This window comes from Cnephaeus nilssonii, assembly GCF_951640355.1.
Source record: "Cnephaeus nilssonii genome assembly, chromosome: 20".
Taxonomy (NCBI): domain Eukaryota; kingdom Metazoa; phylum Chordata; class Mammalia; order Chiroptera; family Vespertilionidae; genus Cnephaeus; species Cnephaeus nilssonii.
The window spans coordinates 35,906,596-35,927,244 of NC_137091.1; the positions used below are offsets into that span (position 1 = coordinate 35,906,596).

The following is a 20,649-nucleotide window of genomic DNA, read 5'->3' on the forward strand; positions in this document are numbered from 1 at the left end:
GTTAAAGCAGTATAGTCAGCAGGGCTCCACAGGAGTGGATTGTCGTTGCTGTTTGGTGTCATGGCCCTGAGAAGTTCTCTCTTGGTTCAGACCCTGTGATGTTTCTGAGGCATAAAGACAGTCACCCGAAGGAACAGGGCCCCCTGCGGCTGTTAGCAGGAATATATGAACCCACATATCAGAAGCCACCCTGCCAGCAGCTTAGTATGTCGATTACTATAATGGAGGGTGAAATCATCAGAACAATTCATATTATAGTTACTAGAGGCCTGGTGCACAAAATTCATGCACGGGGGAGAGGGGTGTATGTGTCCCTCAGCCCAGCCTGCAACCTCTCCAATCCAGGACACCTTGAGGGATGTCTGACTGCCCGTTTAAATGGGCAGTTGGACATCCCTCTCATAATCCAGGACTGCTGGCTCCCAACCGCTCGCCTGCCTGCCTGCTTGATTGCCCTTAACCGTTTCTGCCTGCCAGCCTGATCAATGCCTAACTGATCCCCTGCTGGCCCAATAGCCCCTAATTGCCCTCCCCTACTGGCATGGTCACCCCTAACTGCCCTCCGTTGCCAGCCTGGTCTCCCCTAGTTGCCCTCCCCTGCCGGCTTGGTTGCCCCCAACTGCCCTCCGTTGCAGGCCTGATACCCCCAACTGCCCTCCCCTTTTGGCCTGGTCACCCCCAACTACCCTCCCCTGCAGGCCTGGTCCCCCCCAACTGCCCTCCCCTGCAGGCCTGGGTCCCTCCCAACTGCCCTCCCCTCAGGCCTGGTCCCCCTCAACTGCCCTTCCCTTCAGGCCTGGTCACCCCCAAATGCCCTCCCCTACAGGACTGGTCCCCCCTAACTGCCCTCCCCTTCAGGCCTGGTCCCCCCCAACTGCCCTCCCCTGCTGGCCTGGGTCCCTCCCAACTGCCCTCCCCTACAGGCCTGGTCACCCCCAACTGTCTTCCCCTTCAAGCCAGGTCCCTCCCAACTGCCCTCCCCTACAGGCCTGGTCACCCCCAACTGTCTTCCCCTTCAAGCCAGGTCCCTCCCAACTGCCCTCCCCTGTAGGCCTGGGTCCCTCCCAACTATCCTCCCTTGCTGCCCGGATCGCCCACAACTGCCCGTCCCTGCTGGCCGTCTTGTGGTGGCCATGTTGTATCCACATGGGGTGGCCATCTTTGACCACATGGGAGTGGCCACGTTGTGTGTTGGAGTGATGGTCAATTTGCATATTACCCTTTTATTAGAAAGGATTACATACTGAAAGACAATAACTAGAACACTCAGTAAAAGTCTGACGTTTGCCACAGGAACTACTGCAGTAACCTTTAGAGAAAACATCCCTGCATCCTTTTCCCAGACAGTGGGTCCCAACATATAAAGGTCCCTATATGTGACTTCCCAAAGTGAATGGAATGATTCTATATATTATCAATAGGTGTTCCAACTCCTACTTGGCAAAAATGTAAAGGTCCATTCTACAGAGGTTCCTCCATTGCCAGCTTCAGAGCAATTAGAGTGGTGAGACACACATCTTAGGGTCCTGTTCATTTCTCCTCCAGGTGGCCCATCATCCTTGCTCTGCTTATGTCTAACTGCCTACCACATCCCCCCACTCAAGGATGTTGGCACTGAATTCTTTCAGAGAAAAAGGGCACAGGGTCTCTTGTGTAACTGCTTCATGCTGAGGAGAGAGGAAGTTTTCCTTCAGAGGCAAGAGATGCTTGCTCTCCGTCAGAAGTATGATGAGGATTGGGCATGGAAGGAGGGAGCAATGGTGTCAAGAGATGGTATTCCCTGGATACGAGTAGGACTTGTAACCTGTGGAGGCAAACTGTGTTATGACATTTTGTATATTGGGGTAAAAGCCAGAGATAAATTCAGGATCCAGTTCAATTCATAGGTGAAAAATAAAGCTTTGAGTCTAATATTCACAACTGTGTGTTATAGAGTCTACTGAAACACAACCCCCCCCCCCAAAAAAAATCACCCTTGTTTTTATTAAGGAGTCAAATTAAGACCAATTTATTTACTGTATTGTTATGGTTTCAATTTCGCCTGATCATTTGTGTGAACACAATAAGAATGGCAATTGATCATGTAGGCCTTTTTTTTTTTTTTAATCTGCTTTGCTGGAATTTCATAATTGAGTTTTGATTGCCCTCAGGGCAAAGAAGCTGAGCCACCTAGCTGCCCTCAGGTTTCCTGCAATACCTGTAGACTGGGTGAATTCCTCACATTCTTGAGGTTCCCAAAATGTCTTGAGGTTCCTTCCTTGCCATCTCTCAGGAAAGCAACCTTCATTCCTTATCTGGAAAGACTGCCATGAAACACATGATCAAGCAAGGTACCACACTTTTATCCAAGGAGCTCTTATTTGTCTTTATTCCTTAAGGCTTTCTGGTGACATCCAGAGTCCAGGCATGTTAGACACAACATGCCAAAGTGTTGGTTAATAAAACCACAATTGGAAACTGTTCTTATTGAATTCATGCAAAGAAACGTATTGCCAAAACTCATTCATTAAGATTTGCCAAATTCCTCCTATCCAGTTTGGCTCAATGGATAGAGCGTCAGCCTTCGGACTAAGGGTCCCAGGTTCAATTCTGGTCAAGGGCACATGCCCCAGTTGCAGGCTCAGACCCCAGTAGAGGGTGTGCAGGAGGCAGTTAATCAATGATTCTCTCTCATCATTCATGTTTCAATCTCTCTCCCTCTCTCTTTCTCTCTCTGAAATCAATAAAAATATATATATATATATATATATATATATATATATATATATATATATATATATATTAAAATTGCCAAATTCTGGAGAAATAAGGTAGGGAAAAAAACATATAATTTACCAAACTTCTTTGAAAATGCTTTCTTATATCTAAAAAACAAAGATTAAAAATCATCAATACTTTCAACAAAAGTCACAAAAACTATAAATATTTTCAGTTTATTTAGTCCCATAATCAATTTTTGTTTCTCCTGATTTGACTTGCCAGTACTTCTAGAAATCCATATAAATTTATAGGCTCCTGGAGATTTTACATTTTAGTAATATGCATATATAAGTAGAATATAGTTGTTAGTTCTTTATTTGATAAAGCTTCCAGCCGGTGTGGCTCGTGGTTGAGTGTCGACCTATGAACCAGGAGGTTGTGGTTTGATTCCCGGTCAGGGCACAGGCCCAGTTTGTGGGCTAGATCCCAGCGTGGGGTGTGCAGAAGGCAGCCAATTGATGATTACTTCTCATCACTGATATTTCTACCTCTGTTTCCCTCTCCCTTCATCTCTGAAATCAATAATACTTAAAAAAACACACAAAACCAGCAACAACACTGTGAAAAGAGGGTAATAAACACAAGCATAGGCTAGCAAAACTTCAGTTCCCACAATTAAGATCAATTTTTAAAAATATATTTTTTATTGTTGATTACAGATATCTTCCATTCTCCCCCCAACCCCCGCCACCTTCCTCTAAACCCCTAACCACCCACCCAGGTCTTCACTACCCTATTGCTTGTGTCCATGGGTTATTCATATCCTATATAATAAAAGCCTAATCTGCAAATTGACCGAACAGCAGAAAAACCGGTGGAATGACTAGTCGTTATGACATGCACTGACCACCAGGGAGCAGACACTCAACACTGGAGCTACCCCCAGCCCGCAGGCCCCAGGCCAGCCAAGGCAGATGCCAGCAGGGGCTCCCTGATCACCCTGCCAGTCACCCCACAGATCGGTCCTTATTGCCAGCCAACCCTAGGGACCATAACCGTGCATGAATTTCATGCACCAGGCCTCTAGTAAGTATATAAGTTCTTTGGTTTATCTCTTCTTGTCCCCCTACTCCCACATCTAGGTATGTCAGTCTGTTCCATGTCTCCATGCTTCAGGTCTTATTTTGTTGGTCAATTCATTTGTGTTCATTAGATTCCACAAATAAGTGAGATCATGTGATATGTATCTTTCTCAGATTGGCTTATTTCATGGATTGGAAAAAATAGCATAATATTTTCTAGGTCCATCTGTGCTATCCCAAAGGGTAAGAGATCCCTCTTTTTTACAGCTGCAGAGTATTCCATGGTGTAAATGTCCCACAGTTTTTTTTATCCACTCATCTACTGATGGGCACTTGGGCTGTTTCCAAATCTTAGTTATTGTAAATTGTGCTGCTATGAACATAGGGCTGCAAGTATTCTTTCTGATTGCTGTTTTGGGGATTTTAGGATGTATTCCCAAAAGTAGGATCGCTGGGTCAAACGGAAGTTCCATTTTTACTTTTTTGAGGAAATTCCATACTTCTTTCCATAACGTCTGCACCAGTCTGCATTCCTACCAGCAGTGAATTCCACGTCCCTTTTCTCCACATCCCTGCCAGCACTTGTTGTTTGTTGATTTGCTGATGGTAGCCATTGTGACAGGTGTGAGGTGATATCTCATTGTGGTTTTAAGTTGCATCTCTCTGATGATTAGTGACTGAGCATTTTTTCATGTGTCTCTTGGCCATCTATATGTCCACTTTGGAGAAATGTCTATTCAGGACTTCTGCCCATTTTTTAATTGGATTGTTTGTCTTTTTTGCTGAGTTGTATAAGTACTTGACATATTTTGGACATTAACTCTTTATCAGATGTATTATTGGCAAGTATGTGCTCCCATTCAGTGGGTTTCATTTTTAATTTGATGGTGGTTTCTTTTGCTGTGCAGAAGCTTTTTACTTTGATGTAGTCCCATTTGTTTATTTTCTCCTTAGTTACCTCTGCCCCAGGAGATGTGTCTGTAAACATGTTGCTGCATAAGATGTTTGAGCTTTTACTGCCTATATTCTCCTCTAAGGTTTTTGTGGTTTCATGCCTTACATTTAAGTCTTTTACCCATTTTGAGTTTATTCTTCTGTATGGTGTAAGTTGGTGGTCTAGTTTCATCGTTTTGCATGTATCTGTCCAGTTTTCCCAGCACCATTTATTGAAGAGGTTGTCTTTATTGTATGTTCTCGCCTCCTTTGTCAAATATTACTTGACTGTAATGGTGTGGGTCAATTTCTGGGGTCTGTCTCTTTTCTAATCCATTGGTCTATAATGCCTGGCCTTGTGCCAGTACCAGGCTGTTTTGGTTAGAATGGCTTTGTAGTATAGTTTGATAACCGGTATTTTGATCCCTCCTACTACCTTCTTCTTTGTCAAGATTACTGCAGCTATTAGGGGTCTTTTTGGTTTCATATAAATTTTTGGAGTATTGTGAAATAGCTCTGTGAAATATGCCATGGCATTTTAATAGGGATTGCATTGAATCTATAGATTGCTTTGGGTAGTACAGACATTTTAATTATGTTAATTCTTCCAATCCATAAACATGGCATATGCTTCCATTTGTTTTTATCTTCCTGTATTTCTTTTTCAGTGTCCTATAATTTTCCAAGTACAGGTCTTTTACCTCCTTGGTTAAGTTTATTCCTAAGTATCTTATTTTGTTGTTGTTGTTGCAATGGTAAATGGGATTTTTTTTTTTTAGTTTCTCTTTCTGAGAGTTCATTATCTATAATAATCTATAATAATAAAAGAGTAATATGCTAATTAGACTGGACATCCTTCCGGATGACCTTCTGGATGTAGCTGGGGCTGGGAGGGAAGCTGGGGTCCTGGGTGCAAGAGGGAAGCTTGTGCCAGCAGCCAGGGGAAGGAAGGCCTATAAATATATATATACATACACTAGCGTTCCCGTTGCAGGAAGTTTCCTGCAATAGGGCTTCCTGCTGCACTCTACCCCGCCCCGCCTGCTCTCCTTCCTTCTCCCCCGACCCCGCCTGCTCTCCTCCCTTCTCCGCCAGCCCGCCCACTCTCCTTTCTTCTCCCCCGACCCTGCCTCCGCTCCTCCCTTCTCCGCCAGCCCGCCTGCTCTCCTCCCTTCTCCGTCAGCCCGCCCACTCTCCTTCCTTCTCCCCCGACCCTGCCTCCGCTCCTCCCTTCTCCGCCAGCCCGCCTGCTCTCCTCCCTTCTCCGCCAGCCCGCCTGCTCTCCTCCCTTCTCCGTCAGCCCGCCTGCTCTCCTCCCTTCTCCGCCAGCCCGCCCACTCTCCTTCCTTCTCCCCCGACCCTGCCTCCTCTCCTCCCTTCTCCGCCAGCCCGCCTGCTCTCCTCCCTTCTCCACCAGCCCACCCGCTCTCCTCCCTTCTCCCCTGACCCCGCCTCCGCTCCTCTCTTCTCCGCCAGCCCACCCGCTCTCCTCCCTTCTCCCCTGGCCCTGCCTCTGCTCCTCCCTTCTCTGCCAGCCCACCCGCTCTCCTTCCTTCTCTGCCAGCCCACCCGCTCTCCTTCCTTCTCCGCCAGCCCGCCTGCTCTCCTCCCTTCTCCCCTGGCCCTGCCTCTGCTCCTCCCTTCTCTGCCAGCCGACCCGCTCTCCTTCCTTCTCTGCCAGCCCACCCGCTCTCCTTCCTTCTCCGCCAGCCCGCCTGCTCTCCTCCCTTCTCCCCTGGCCCTGCCTCTGCTCCTCCCTTCTCTGCCAGCCGACCCGCTCTCCTTCCTTCTCTGCCAGCCCACCCGCTCTCCTCCCTTCTCCGCCAGCCCGCCTGCTCTCCTTCTCCCCCAGCCCCGCTTGCTTGCTTCTCCACAGCTTTGCTCCCTTCTGAAGCTCTTGGCTTCTTTCTATGCTGTCTTGATATGCAAATTAACCGCCATCTTGGTTGGGATAATTTGCATACTTGCCCTGATTGGCTGGTGGGGATGGCTGGGCATAGCAAAGGTGCGGTAAATTTGCATATTTGTCTATTATTAGGTAGGATATAAATTGATTTTTACAGAGAGGAAGGGAGAGGGATAGAGAGTTAGAAACATCAACGAGAAACAGATCAGCTGCCTCCTGCACACCCCCTACTGGGGATGTGCCTGCAACCAAGGTACAAGCGTTGACTGGAATTGAACCTGGGACCCTTAGTCCGCAGGCCAATGCTCTATCCACCAAGCCAAACCAGCTAGAGATTTGATGACTTTTTAACCTCCTTTTATAATCTTTGATTTATCCAGGTATTCTACATCTTCTTGAACCAATTATGATATTTTAGAAAATACATTCTCTCTAGATTTCAGATATATTAGATTAAAGTAATGCACAGGAGCTACTTCAAAAAATCTACCCCTTCCTCATTCATAATGGTAAATGTGTTTTTTCTAGATTAGACTTGTAAATCACTTTATAACTTGTTGAATAAACTACGTCCAGATTGTCTACTGTTTTCTACTTTATTAAAATGTTTTTTTTCCTTTTTAATACTAATTCTTTTAAAAATATATATACTTTTTTTTTTTTTTTTGCTGATTTCAGAGAGGAAGGAAGAGGGATAGAAACATCCATGAGGAGAGAGAATCATGGATCAGCTGCCTCCTGCAAGTCCCCCACTGGGGATCAAACCCACAACCTGAGCATGTGCCCTTGACCGTAATCTAACCTGGGGCCTTTCAGTTCACAGGCCAATGCTCTATCCACTGAGCCAAACCGGCTACGGCTAATACTAATTCTTATTGTTGACTTGGGTTTATGTGGTAATTTTCTCCTAACTTTTAGAGTTGACCATTCATCCATTCAGAGTGCTTGGTATGTGACCTGCAATGGTCGGGGGAGAAGGAAGGTGTTGAAGATCGACATTAGGAGAACAAAACCACTACCTTCAATTCTTGCTTCTGACAAAAGTACAGCTTTGGCTACAATGATCTGGTTTTGATACATAGAATTCACTGTCATGCATTTCTAGTTTGTAAATTTAGTTTTTATTTTTCTTGAAATAAAGACATACAGTACTTGTGGTTTTAGATTTCTAAATGGCAGCTTTCTTTTGGCTACTTTTCTGTTACCTTCTAATTTTCTGATTTTTTCCCCAGATAAAAGATGGGAGACAATGCTCTATTGACTTTGCTCCTATGAACAGGTAGCTATAGGCACCTAGGACTAATATGAATTTCTTTTTTAAAAAATTAAATAAATCTTTATTGTTCATATTATTACAATAGTTCCTCTCCCCCCCCCCCCCATAGCTCCCCTCCACCTGGTTCCCACCCCACCTTCTGCCCTTACCTCCCCCGCCACTGTCCTCATCCATAGGTGTACGAATTTTGTCCAGTCTCTTCCCGCACCCGCCACACTCCATTCCTTCTGAGAATTGTCAGTCCACTCCCTTTCTATGCCTCTGATTCTATATTCACCAGTTTATTCTGTTCATCAGATTTTTTATTCACTTGATTTTTAGATTCACTTGTTGATATGTAGTTGTTGTTCATAATTTTTATCTTTTTCTTCTTCTTCCTCTTCTTAAAGAATATCTTTCAGCATTTCATATAATACTGGTTTGGTGTTGATGGACTCCTTTAGCTTTTCCTTATCTGTGAAGCTCTTTATCTGACCTTCAATTCTGAATGATAGCTTTGCTGGGTAGAGTAATCTTGGTTGTAGGTTCTTGCTATTCATCACTTTGAATATTTCTTGCCACTACCATCTGGCCTGCATAGTTTCTGTTGAGAAATCAGCTGACAATCATATGGGAGCTCCCTTATTAGGTAATTAACTGTTTTTAGGTAATTAACTGTTTTTCTCTTGCTGCTTTTAACCTTTTGCACTCGAATGTTGAGTGTGACTTGACAAGGTTAGCATTAGAATAAAGGAATCGAGAAAAAAGCAAGCGAGTGCAAAGGGTTAATATTCTCTCTTTGTCTTTTGCCCTTGGCATTTTAATTATGATGTGTCTTACTGTGGTCCTCTTTGGATTCCTTTTGTTTGGTGTTCTGTGCGCTTCCTGGACTTGTAAGTCTATTTCTTTCACCAGGTGGGGGAAGTTTTCAGTAATTAATTCTTCAAATAGGTTTTCAGTATCTTTTTTTTTTTTTTTTTAGTATTTTTAAAATATATTTTTATTGATTTTTTACAGAGAGGAAGGGAGAGGAATAGAGAATCAGAAACATTGATGGGAGAGAAACATCAATCAGCTGCCTCCTACACACTCCCTACTGGGGATGTGCCTGCAACCAAGGTACATGCCCTTGACCGGAATCAAACCTGGGACCCTTCAGTCCGCAGGCCGACACTCTATCCACTGAGCCAAACCAGCCGGGGCGGTTTTCAGTATCTTGCTCTCTCTCTTCTTCTGTCACCCCCATAATTCTGATGTTGGTACACTTGAAGTTGTCCCAGAGGCTTCTTACACTATCTTCAAATTTTTTTATTCTTTTTTCTTTTCCGGTTGAGTGTTTTTTGCTTCTTTGTGTTTCAAATCTTTGACTTGATTCTTGCGTTCCTATAGTCTGCTGTTGGGTCTCTGTATAATATTTTTTATTTCAGTCAGTGTATGTTTAATTTCTAGTTGTTGTTTTTTTTTTTTTTTTTCATATCCTCCAGGGTCTTGCTAAATTTATCGGCCTTTTCTAGGAAATTCTTGAAAAACCTTATAACAGTGGTTTTAAACTCTATATCCAGTTGTTTGTTTTCCTCCATTTGTTTCATTTGTGATCTGTTTCTTTGTCTCTGCATTTTCGCTGCTTCCCTGAGTTGGTAGGGTAGCTTTGTGTGCTAGGTGTCCTATATGGCCCAGGGGCTCGGCCTCTCCAGTTACCTGAGGTGGATACTCTTGGTGCACCCCTTTGTGAACTGTGTGTACAGCCTTATTGTAGTTAAGTCTTGATTGTTGTTGGTATCAGTGGGAGGAATTAACCTCCAGGCCAATTGGTTGTGAGGATCAGCTGTGTCTATGCCAGGAGAACTTCTGTGCTGGAGACAGCCTTATGAGACAAGACTTGCAAAATTGCAAAAGCCTCTGTGCTCAGCTTGGATGGGGCGGAGTCTCAGGGCTGAGCAGACAGTCTTTGCTTCCCATCAGCCCTGCCCTATGAGGCCCTGGGGTCTCAGTGTCCCTTGTTAATCGCTGCAAGCATATCTGAGAGAAAGTCACCCCCAAGTTTCGCCCGCTGCCAGACAGTCCAGTTTCTCTCCCAATGAATCTGGATTCTCAGATTCTCACCTGGAACTGAAGTTCAGTGCAGTCAGGAGCTTCCGTTTCCCTCCCGCTAGAGAAAGCCAGTGGCACACTCAGCAGTCAATCCTCTCTGCGCGCATTCGCAGCATGCCTCCAGATCTCTGCCTTTTGCGGCTCCCTGAGTTTCCACCTGACAGTCCAGATTCCCCCCGAATGAGCCTGGGTCCCAGGAACTGGGGTTCAGTGCAGTCGGAATTGGGATTCAGAGCAGTCAGGAGCTTTTGTCTCTTTCCTGCTAGAGAAAGCCAGCCAGGCACTCAACCGCCCGTCCTCTTGGCGTGTGTGTCTCTGTACCTCAGCCTTTTGCAGCTCCTCTGATTCTCCATGTGCTTTTCTCTTTCCTTCTAGTTGTAGAATTTCCACTCAGACAGCTTTCCTGTGGTTCTGGATGATGTCCGTTTTGCCTTTTAGTTGTAGTTTTGAAATTGTTGTGCGAGGCAGCAGTTTAGGTGTTTACCTATGCCGCCATCTTGGTTTCTCCTCCCACTAATATGAATTTCTAACCTTTTGAATGAAGTAACTTCTCATGCTAATTATACTTTACTGTTTTTCAGAATGAATTATCATAACAAGTTATGATGACTTTCTGATATTTGATACATTCAGAAGGCCTTCTTCCCGCATGAATTCCTTAACAGTAATACTGTTAACTAATGATAACTAATATTTATTCAACACAGCCTTTATTTAAAATATTTGACAGTCCTCACAAAATCTCTATCAGGTAGGTATAATTACCATTGCTTAAAAATAAGTAAAATGAGGAACAGAGAGATCGCATAATTTGTCCAATGATATACCATCAGTAACTGGTAGAAATGAGATAATGCTAAGTAAGGTATATGCTACGGCAAAAGGCACATTCACAAAACATTTTAATAGGGTTATTTTCTATTAGGAATTCTCAGAGGTTGATACATTTTGAGTGGTAAGAAAAGACTTTACATTCATATTAATATTTTTTCACCATAAGTTCTCTGATACATAGTAAACAGTGATTTTGAGGTAAAAAGAATCCCCACGTTTATTAACTTTTCTTCTGGTATGAGTTGTCTGATGTTCCACAATGGAAGTGACAAATGAAGGTTTTCTGATATTACACTACATTAGGCATTACCTAATATTAAGTCAGGTGTGAACTCCATTAAAGGCTTTCCTGCATCCCTAATATTAAAAGCTTTCTAACCAGTATGGATTCTATAGTGTTCAATGAGCTGTGTACCAAGAATAAAGGCCTGTCCACATTCTCTACATTCGTAAGGCTTGATACCAGGATGAATTCTCTGATGTTCAGTAAGTTGTGAACTACGAATAAAGGCCATTCCACATTCCCTACATTGATAGGGTTTCTCACAAGTATGGATTCGCTGATGATGCGTCAGTTGTGAAATACGAATAAAGGCTTTCCCACATTCCTTACATTTGTAGGGTTTGTCACCAGTATGAATTCTTTGATGTTGAATAAGGTATGAACTACGACTAAAGGCCTTCCCACAGTCCTTACAATTATAGGGTCTGTCACCAGTATGAACTCTCTGATGTCGAGTAAGCTGTGCATGCTGTCTAAAGGCCTTTCCACATTCTTTACATTCATAAGGTTTCTCCCCAGAATGAATTCTTTGATGTCGAGTAACTTCTGAGCTATGAATAAAGCCCTTTCCACATTCTTTACATTCATAGGGTTTCTCCCCGGTGTGAATTCTCTGATGTACAGTCAGTTGTGAATGCTGTCTAAAGGCCTTTCCACATTCTTTACATTGATAGGGTCTAGCCCCTGTATGAATTCTCCAGTGAACAGTAAGTTGTGAGCCACGAATAAAAGCCTTCCCACAGTCTTTACATACATAAGGTTTCTCACCTGTATGGGTTCTTTGATGCAGAATAAGTTGTGAATGCTGTCTAAAGGTCTTTCCACACTGTTTACATTCATAGGGTTTGACACCAGTATGAAGTCTCTGATGCAGAGTGAGTTCTGAAGTACGACCAAAGGCCTTCCCACATTCCTTACAGTCATAAGGTTTCTCACCTGTATGAATTCTTTGATGCTGAACAAGGTGTGAGGCTCGACTAAAGGCCTTCCCACATTCCTTACATTCAAATGGCTTTTCACCAGAATGAGTTTTCTGATGTTGAATAAGGTGTGAGCCACGGCTAAATGCTTTCCCACATTCATTACATTCAATCAGTTTCTTTCCAGTCTCATTGCTCTGATGTACAGTGAGGGATGCATGATGTTCAAAAGTGGGTATGTTTTCATATGTGATTTTTACTTGCTTGAAATAACATTCCTGGTTTACTTGTTGTCTTGCAAGTTGGCGTTTGTATTCCCAGTCTTCTCTAAAACTAGAGCTCTCAAAACTACAGCATTTAAGGTTTTCCATTAGCTCCCAATTGAATGTCTCTACTTCAAAAAGATCTTTTTGTGGAAATTTCTCACATCTGGACTCCAAGTCTGAAAAAAAAAAGTATATATATGAATCCAAGTTGTTCTCCTGGTATAAAAGAAAGAAAAATGTTCTACAGTAGACTAGAGACATAAAATGAAATAACCATAAAAGGTGAATAGCTTGTATTGAGGCAGGATAGAAATAAATTAGGGAAACTCCCTACGTGGAATGAGGAAGTAGGAGTGGACATCACAGGACCATAGTATTAGATCCTCTCACCAGAGCCCCAGCCTCCACACATGATCATGGGAAATAGTTTATGGCAGGAAAGTCCTGCACTGGTGCAGAAGTCAGCAATAGCAAGGACTGGCTAAAACCAGTTAAATCTGAGATAGAGGAAAAACTGACCAGAGAAAGACCCCAAAGCTCATTATGCCATTATTATAATGAAAACTGACACCACAAGTAGAAGGGAGGCTGAGGGGAGTGAACATCATGACACTTCCTGAATTAACCATATTAGGGACAAGTACCCTCCCAACCAGAAGGCAGGGTCAGAATTTGGCACCACAAAGTTCAGAAACAACCTATCCTTGGAAACATATAAAATACTAAGAACTGACTGACCCAGTGCGCAACTCACTTGGGAGTTCAACACAGTACATTCAGATGTGTACTTTTGCTTCTTTCATAGTGGTGCCCTGTGAGACTTGCAACCAGGGGAGCAGCAGGCAGCGCCACCCTTGATCCTATCTCCAGTTATCCACATCCTAGCCTCTTTAAAAAAGAAATTATATATATATATATATATATATATATATATATATATATATATATCCCAGTGCATGAATTCGTGCATGAATGGGGTCCGGCCAGCCTGGCCAGGGGGAGGGGACATGGGCAGTTGGCCGGCCTGCCTGCTGGTCGAACTCCTGATCAAGGGGACAATTTGCATATTAGCTTTTTATTATATAGAATATACACTGAGTGGCCAGATAATTATGCGTTCAGAGATCATAATAATCTGGCCACTCAGTATATATAATAAAAGGCTAATATACATACAGTGTATTGATTTCAGAGAGGAATGGAGAGGGAGAGAGGAATAGAAACATCAATTATGAGAGAGAATCACTGATTGGCTGCCTCCTGCATGCCTGCTACTGGGAACCGAGCCCACAACCCAGGCATGTATCCTTGACTAGAGTCAAACCCGGGACCCTTTAGTCTGCAGGCCAACGCTCTATCCACTGAGCCAAAAACAGCTAGGGCTCTTTGTTTCTACTTGAATAAAACTTGCTTTCATTTTCAATGAGATTTCACTTGAACTCATTCTTCTCTTGTTAATCTTACCCAGGATATATTTTCCATTGATTTTTTTTTTTTTAGAGAGAATGTAGGAAGGGAGGAGAGGATAGAGGGGGAGAGAGAGAAAGGGAAACATCGATGTGAGAGAGACACATTGACTGGTTGCCTCCTGCACATGCCCAATCTGTGGCTGGGGACTGAACCTGCAATCCACAACAGCAGCTCTTCTACTATAGTTGCAGCTGGTCCCCACAGCCAATTGGCCTGGAGGTCAATTCCTCTCAGTGATACAAACAGCTATCAAGGCTCAACTACAACAAGACTGGGCATACAGCCCACACAGGAGCATATGTAGAGTTCTCCATTCAAGTAACTGGGGAGGCTGAGCCTCTGGGCCCTATAGGACATCTACTACACAAGGCCACTCTACCAATTCCAGGAGACATAGCAGCTTTATCTAATACATGGAAACAAACACAGTGAAGCAGCCAAAATATGGAGATAAAGAAATATGTCACAAATGAAAGGATAGAAGAAATCTCCAGAAAAATAACTAAATGAAATGGAAGCAAACAAATTAACCCTTTGCACTCGCTTGCTTTTTTCTCGGCTCCTTTATTCTACTCGGGATTTAATTTTTTAAATACCCCAGATTTTACAAAGTGCGGCTGTAGAATAAAAAACTGGAGTTTCTTTTCATACAAACTTATTTATTTGGATTTTTTTATATTTCAAATTATTGATACATTCAAAGAGTATAAAAAGAGCTGCTACCGATGCTAACCGTGTCGAGTCACACTCGACATCCGAGTGCAAAAGGTTAATAGAAACAGAGTTCAAAACCATGGTTATAAGGATGTTCAAGGATCTTAATGAGAGCTTCAAGGGACTTAGTAAGAATTTAAAGGATCTTAGTGAGAATGTCAAGGACATGAAAAAGGATCAGTCAGAAATTAAGCATACACTAATGAAATAAAGAATAATTTACAGAGATTCAACAGTAGAATAGAGGATACCGAGAATAAATCAATGACTTGGAATATTAGGAAGAAAAAACCCCCACCCAATCAGAAGAACAAAAAGAAAAAAGAATAAAAAAAATATGAAGATAGTGTAAGGAGCCTCTGGGACACCTGCAAGGGTACCAACATCCTTATTATTGGGGCGCCCTAAGGAGAAGAGAGCAAGATATTGAAAACCTATTTGAAAAAATAATGACAGAAAACTTCCCCTACCTGGTGAAGGAGACTTACAAATCCAGGGAGCACAGAGAGTCCCAAACAAGATGAACCAAAAGAGGCCCACACCAAGATACATCGTAATTAAAATGCCAAGGGCAAAAGAGAAAGAGAGAATCTTAAAAGCAGTAAGAGAAAAGCAGTTAGTTACCTACAAGGGAATGCCCATCCGACTGTCAGCTGACTTCTCAACAGAAACTATGCAGGCCAGAAGGGAGTGGCAAGAAATATTCAAAGTGATGAAAAGCAAGGACCTACAATAAAGATTACTCTACCCAGCAAAGCTATCATTTAGAATTGAAGGTCAGATAAAGAGCTTCACAGACAAGGAAAAGCTAACGGAGTTCATCACCACCAAAACACTATTACATTAAATGTTGAAGGGTATTCTTTCAGAAGGGCAAGAAGAAAGGATAAAAAATATGAACAATAAAATGTCAATAAATCAACAGTTGAATCTAAAAATCAAAATAAATGAACAAGGAATCTAATGAACAAAATAAACTGATGAATAAAATAGAGCCAGAGGTATGGAAACATGGAACAGATTGATGAATCTCAGGGGGAAGGGTGGGTGATGGGAAGCAATTAACCAAAGAACTTAAATGCATATATACATTACCTATGGACACAGAAAACAGAAGACCTGGGAGAACAGGAACTGGGTGGAAGGGGGTCATGGGGGGAAAAAGGGAAGACATCTGTAATATTCTCAAACAATAAAGATTAAACAAACACAAAAAATAAAAATAAAAAACAATGGAAAAATATTCTCCAGTTAGGATTAGCAACAAAAAACAACTACCAACCACCACAACAAAAATTAAAATTTTGTTTACAACTATGTAGCCTTCTGTATTTGTCATTAAAATATTTTATTGTCACTTTGGTTAAATAAATAATGTAAGTACTGTTCCACAATGACTTATATTTGACCAAATATTATTAAAAAACTGATATAGCCCTAGCCAGTTTGACTCAGTGGATAGAATATCAGCCTTCAGATTGAAGGGTCCAAGGTTTGATTCTGGTCAAGGGCATGTGCCCGGGTTTCAGTCTCAGTCCCCAGTGGGGGGCGTGTGGGAGGCAGCCGATCAGTGATTCTCTCTCATCATTGATGTTTCTATCTCTCTCTCCCTCTCCCCTTCCTCTCTGAAATCAATAAAAATATATTTTAAAAGATTGATATATCTGACAAGCTTCCCAAGATTAAAAAAATTAAAGCCTTTTCTTTGACCTTTGAGATTTAAAAAAAATTGGAGTTTTTCAAAAGGATCCTTAAATCATTTCAAAGATTTGTTCTCTTTTTATAAATGAAAAACAAATTAAACTAATCAGGCATATTTAGTATGTTAAATACATAGGACAATTGTCAAATAAATAATGCCAAAAAACTTATAGTCTTCCTCTGTCTCTTAAAATTTTAACTCTTACCATGTCTTTAACATATAAACATATAAACACTCAGGAACTAACCAAAACTTTGCTCACAGGGACTGAAAAAAAAAATGGCCTTTTAAAAATACAAACTATTGCATACATTCTTTTACAAAACTGATTTGTAAAAAAGCTATGTTTTTTTTTTTACAAAACTAAAAATAATAAAGAAAAAAAAACAAACTAACTATATATAAATGTAAAATGTATGTTTTTGGTAGAGAAAGATATGAAACATGGAGATGTATTTTTGTTGAAGAAAAAATGTTTCTTTGATAAAGAATGATAAAGGATATGCGTAAAAAAAGAAAAAGTAATTTTGTCTAAGAGTAAAATAATTATTTCAAAATTTAAAACACATCAAAAAACACCTAAAAAAATATATGTACCTGACAAAAGGTTTGTGTATGTTACAAAAGGTATGCATATTTACAACAGGTTCATGGAGGAGAGATCTTAAAAAATTTTTGTATGATTCAGCTAAGATAAGAAGAGATAAATAAGCCAATTACATTATTTATATGTACATATATATGTAAACTGTCACCAAATCTTTTTTTCCCCAGTATTTTTTAATTGACTTCAGAGAGGCAGAGAGAGAGATAGATAGGAACATCAATGATGAGAGAGACTCATTGATTGGCTCCCTCCTGCATACTCCCTACTGGGGATCGAGCCTGCAACTGGGCATATGCCCTTGACTGGAATCCAACCTGGGACCCTTCAGTCTGCAGGCTGATGCTCGATCCACTGAGCCAAACCGGCTAGGGCATGTCACCAAATCTTTAACCCTGGCTATTAAGTCTTTTGTCATTTACAGACAATTATTGTTTGACTCTGTTACGCTCTTACAAAAATGTTCTAGAAAGATGTTTCATCTTCAGAGATATTCGTAGAAAAAACTCAATGACTCTAAAATACAAAACTTCAGTCTCTGGCCTGTGTGGCTCAGTTGGTTGGAGTGTCATCCCATGTACCAAAAGGTGGTGGGTGCAATTCCTGGTCAGGGCACATACCCAGGTTGAGAGTTTGAGTTTGATTCCTGGTGAGTGCCGGGGAGCAACCAATTGATGTTTCTCTCTCTTTCTCTCTTTCCCTCACTTTCTCTCTCCCCCCTCCCTTCCTCCCTCTACCTCCCTCTAAAATTAATTTAAAAGTCTATATTCTTAGGTGAGAAATAAAAACAAATAAAAAACACATTATGCTAAGTGAAATAAGCCAGATGCAAAAGGCTACAAGTTGTATGGTTCCATTTATATAAAGTACCTAGGATAGACAAATTAATAGAGACAGAAAGTAGAACAAAGGTTACCAGGGGCTAGGAGGAGAGGAAAATGGAGCATTATTGTTTAATGGATACAGTTTATGTTTGGGATTATGAATAAATTCTGAAAATGGATAGTGGAGATGGCTGCACAACACTGTGAGTATAATTAATGCCAGTGAATTGAATAGTTAAAACTGGTAAATTTTATGTAATGGTCATTGCTGGAGGCTAAGCCCAGCAGGTCATAATAAATGCGAGAAGTCCTCAAAAAGTTGAATGGACATATTCAGCAGGGCTGAAAATCTGTAAGCAGCCCAAGTGCCCATCAGTAGATGAGTGGATAAAAAGAGGTGTGGTACATTATACCATGGAATACTATGCAGCAGTAAAAAAGAAGAATCTCTTACCTTTTGAGACAGCATGGAGGGAGAGTATCATGCTAAATTAAATAAGCCAGTCAAAGAAAGACAAGTATCACATGATCTCACTCATATGTGGTATCTAATGAACAAAATAAACTGATGAAGGGAGAAGATCCAGAGACAAAGAAGCTTGACTAGACTGTGGAATCTCAGAGGGAAAGTGCGGGAGGGTGGGTGGATGGGTGGAAAGTGATCAATCAAAGAATTTGTATCCTATATAATAAAGAGGTAATATGCACATTGACCATCACTCCAACACACAAGTAGGCTGCCCCCATGTGGACACAAGATGGCCACAACAAGATGGCCTGCAGGGGAGGGCAGTTGTGGGTGAGCAGGCCATCAGGGGAGGGCAGTTGGGAGGGACCAGGCCTGCAAGGGAGGGCAATTAGGGGTGACCAGGTCTGCAGGGGAGGCAGTTGGGGGGGACCCAGGCCTGCAGGGGAGGGCAGTTGGGGGCAATGGGGCTGACAGGGGAGCAGTTAAGCATCCATCAGGCTGGCAGGGGAGTGGTTAGGGGGTGATCAGGCTGGCAGGCAGAAGAGGTTAGAGGAATCCCAGATTGGAGAGGGTACAGCCTCCATTATGGGCACATAAACCATGGAACCATGGACACAGACAATAGGGTGGTGAAGGCCTGGGGCGTGGGGTGGGGGGGCGGGCAAGTGCAGGCTAGAAGAGGTCAATAGGGGAATAAGGGGGACATATGTAATACTTTCAATAATAAAGATAAAAAAAGACAAGAAAAAAAATTATAAACAAAGAGGAGAGTGCCTTATTCAAAGAACACTGGCTTTAACTATATGTGGAACTTTTTCCAAAGTTGAAGAAATTTATCAGTGGAATTATTTCTTCTTTGGGATGAGAGAAAATTCCTGCCAAAACAGAATTCCATACCCAGTGAAAATATCATATAAGAGAGAATGAAGAATGTAGAACAAAGACATTTTCATGTGGTTCAAAACTGAGAATTTGTCAGCAGACAATCATGAAAGAAAATTTTAAGGGCGTTGTTCAGATAGAGAAGAAATGATTCTAGATGGAAATAATGATATTAGCAGATTATTCAGGAGGGCGGTAGCTAATGATTAAGTATTAAGAAGTTCCAAATCTGTCTAGCAAGTACCAATTAATAATATTTACTAACATTTATTAAGTGGTCACAATTGTCTGGCATGGTTCTTGGAATTTTCACATTATTATTAATGTACACAAAAGCAACAATAACTACATGAGACACTATTTTTATCTCCATTTGCAGAGGAGAAAACCAAAGCACAGAGAATGTAAATAATTCATCTAAATTCTCAAATCTAGTAAGTGGCAGAGTCAGGATTTGAACTAGGGCAGTCTGACTCCAGAGTCTGTCTGTCTTTTGCCACTATACATCCTTCCCTTACCTCTCAAAAGTTAATAGTAGAATTGCTGAATGAGGTAAAGTGAGAAGCTGTTTTAAGAAAATAAGTATAGCCCTGTCTGTGTGGCTCAGTTGGGTGGCCCGTGCACTGAAAGGTTGCTGTTTCTATTCCAATCAGGGTACATGCCCAGGTTACAGGCTCATTCCACTATAGGGGGTGTGCAGGAGGCAGCCAATTGATGCTTCTCATTGACGTTTCTCTCTCCTCCTCCCTTCCTCTCTCTTTAAAATCAATAAAAAAACATATTAAAAAAAAGAAAATAAGTATTTGTTAAGGGATAAAGAGACTTGCAGGAGAAAGGATCCAAAGTACAGGTTAAAAGGCTGCCACTGTGAAAATGGGGACACAGTAGGATGAAAATATGAAGGAAGGAACAGAGAGGAATTAATGGGGGTAAGGACAAGGTTCCCTTGGGAGCTGATCCTGACAGGCCTTTGTTCTTCATATCTCTGGTTTTATTTTCCTCAGTTTTTGGTAGGGCTTTGAGGGGAATTTCCTGACAAGATCTCAAGTTACTATTTGATAACTCATCCTCTGGGCTATTATTTCCAACTAGAGGCCTGGTGCACGAATTCATACATGAGTGAGGTCCCTTGGCCTGGCTGCCGATAGGGGCTGTCTTGCCCAGTCTGGATCGAGGCCGGCTGCCCGGGGGGAGGGACCATGGGAGATTGGTCAGCCATGGGAGGTTGGCTGTGGGAGCACACTGACCACCAGGGGGAAGTTCCTGCATTGAGCGTCTGCCCCCTGGTGATCAGTGCAGGCCATAGCTACCAGCTGGTTGTCACAGTTGCTTAGGCTTTTATATATACACTAGTGGCCAGGTGCACGAAATTCATGCACATTAAAAGAGGATTATTTAGAGGAAATATTTTAATATTGCTATTTCCCTTTCTCTATAATGGAAGTGTCAGAGATGAAAGAAAATTAGTAAAATGTATATGAAAGTCTTTCTCCTGTCAGAGTCTGGGGTGCACCACGGGACCCAGAGTCTAGCCCCCACCCACCCATGTGTGCTTCAAAATCACGTGAGACCCAGACCCAGCCAGTACCCCCCATTGGGCGAGATCCAGACCCGGCCGGTTTCACCCTTGTCAAGCCCCGCCGGGTGGGGGGTGCAGCCTCAGGTCTCCCGACAAGCTCCACTGGGAGGGGGGTGCAGCCTCAGGTGCCCTTTT

The 20,649-nt window shown here is 42.3% G+C and overlaps 1 long non-coding RNA gene across 1 annotated transcript in view; it reads right to left on the reverse strand.

The window, feature by feature from the left end:
* Positions 1-8,078: 8,078 nt before the first annotated feature.
* LOC307116096 overlaps positions 8,079-20,649 on the reverse strand; it is a 38,250-nt gene continuing 25,679 nt past the window's right edge. The window contains exon 5 of the long non-coding RNA XR_013815176.1: positions 8,079-12,446. This is a non-coding gene — a long non-coding RNA (uncharacterized lncRNA). The remainder of the gene's footprint in view (positions 12,447-20,649) is intronic.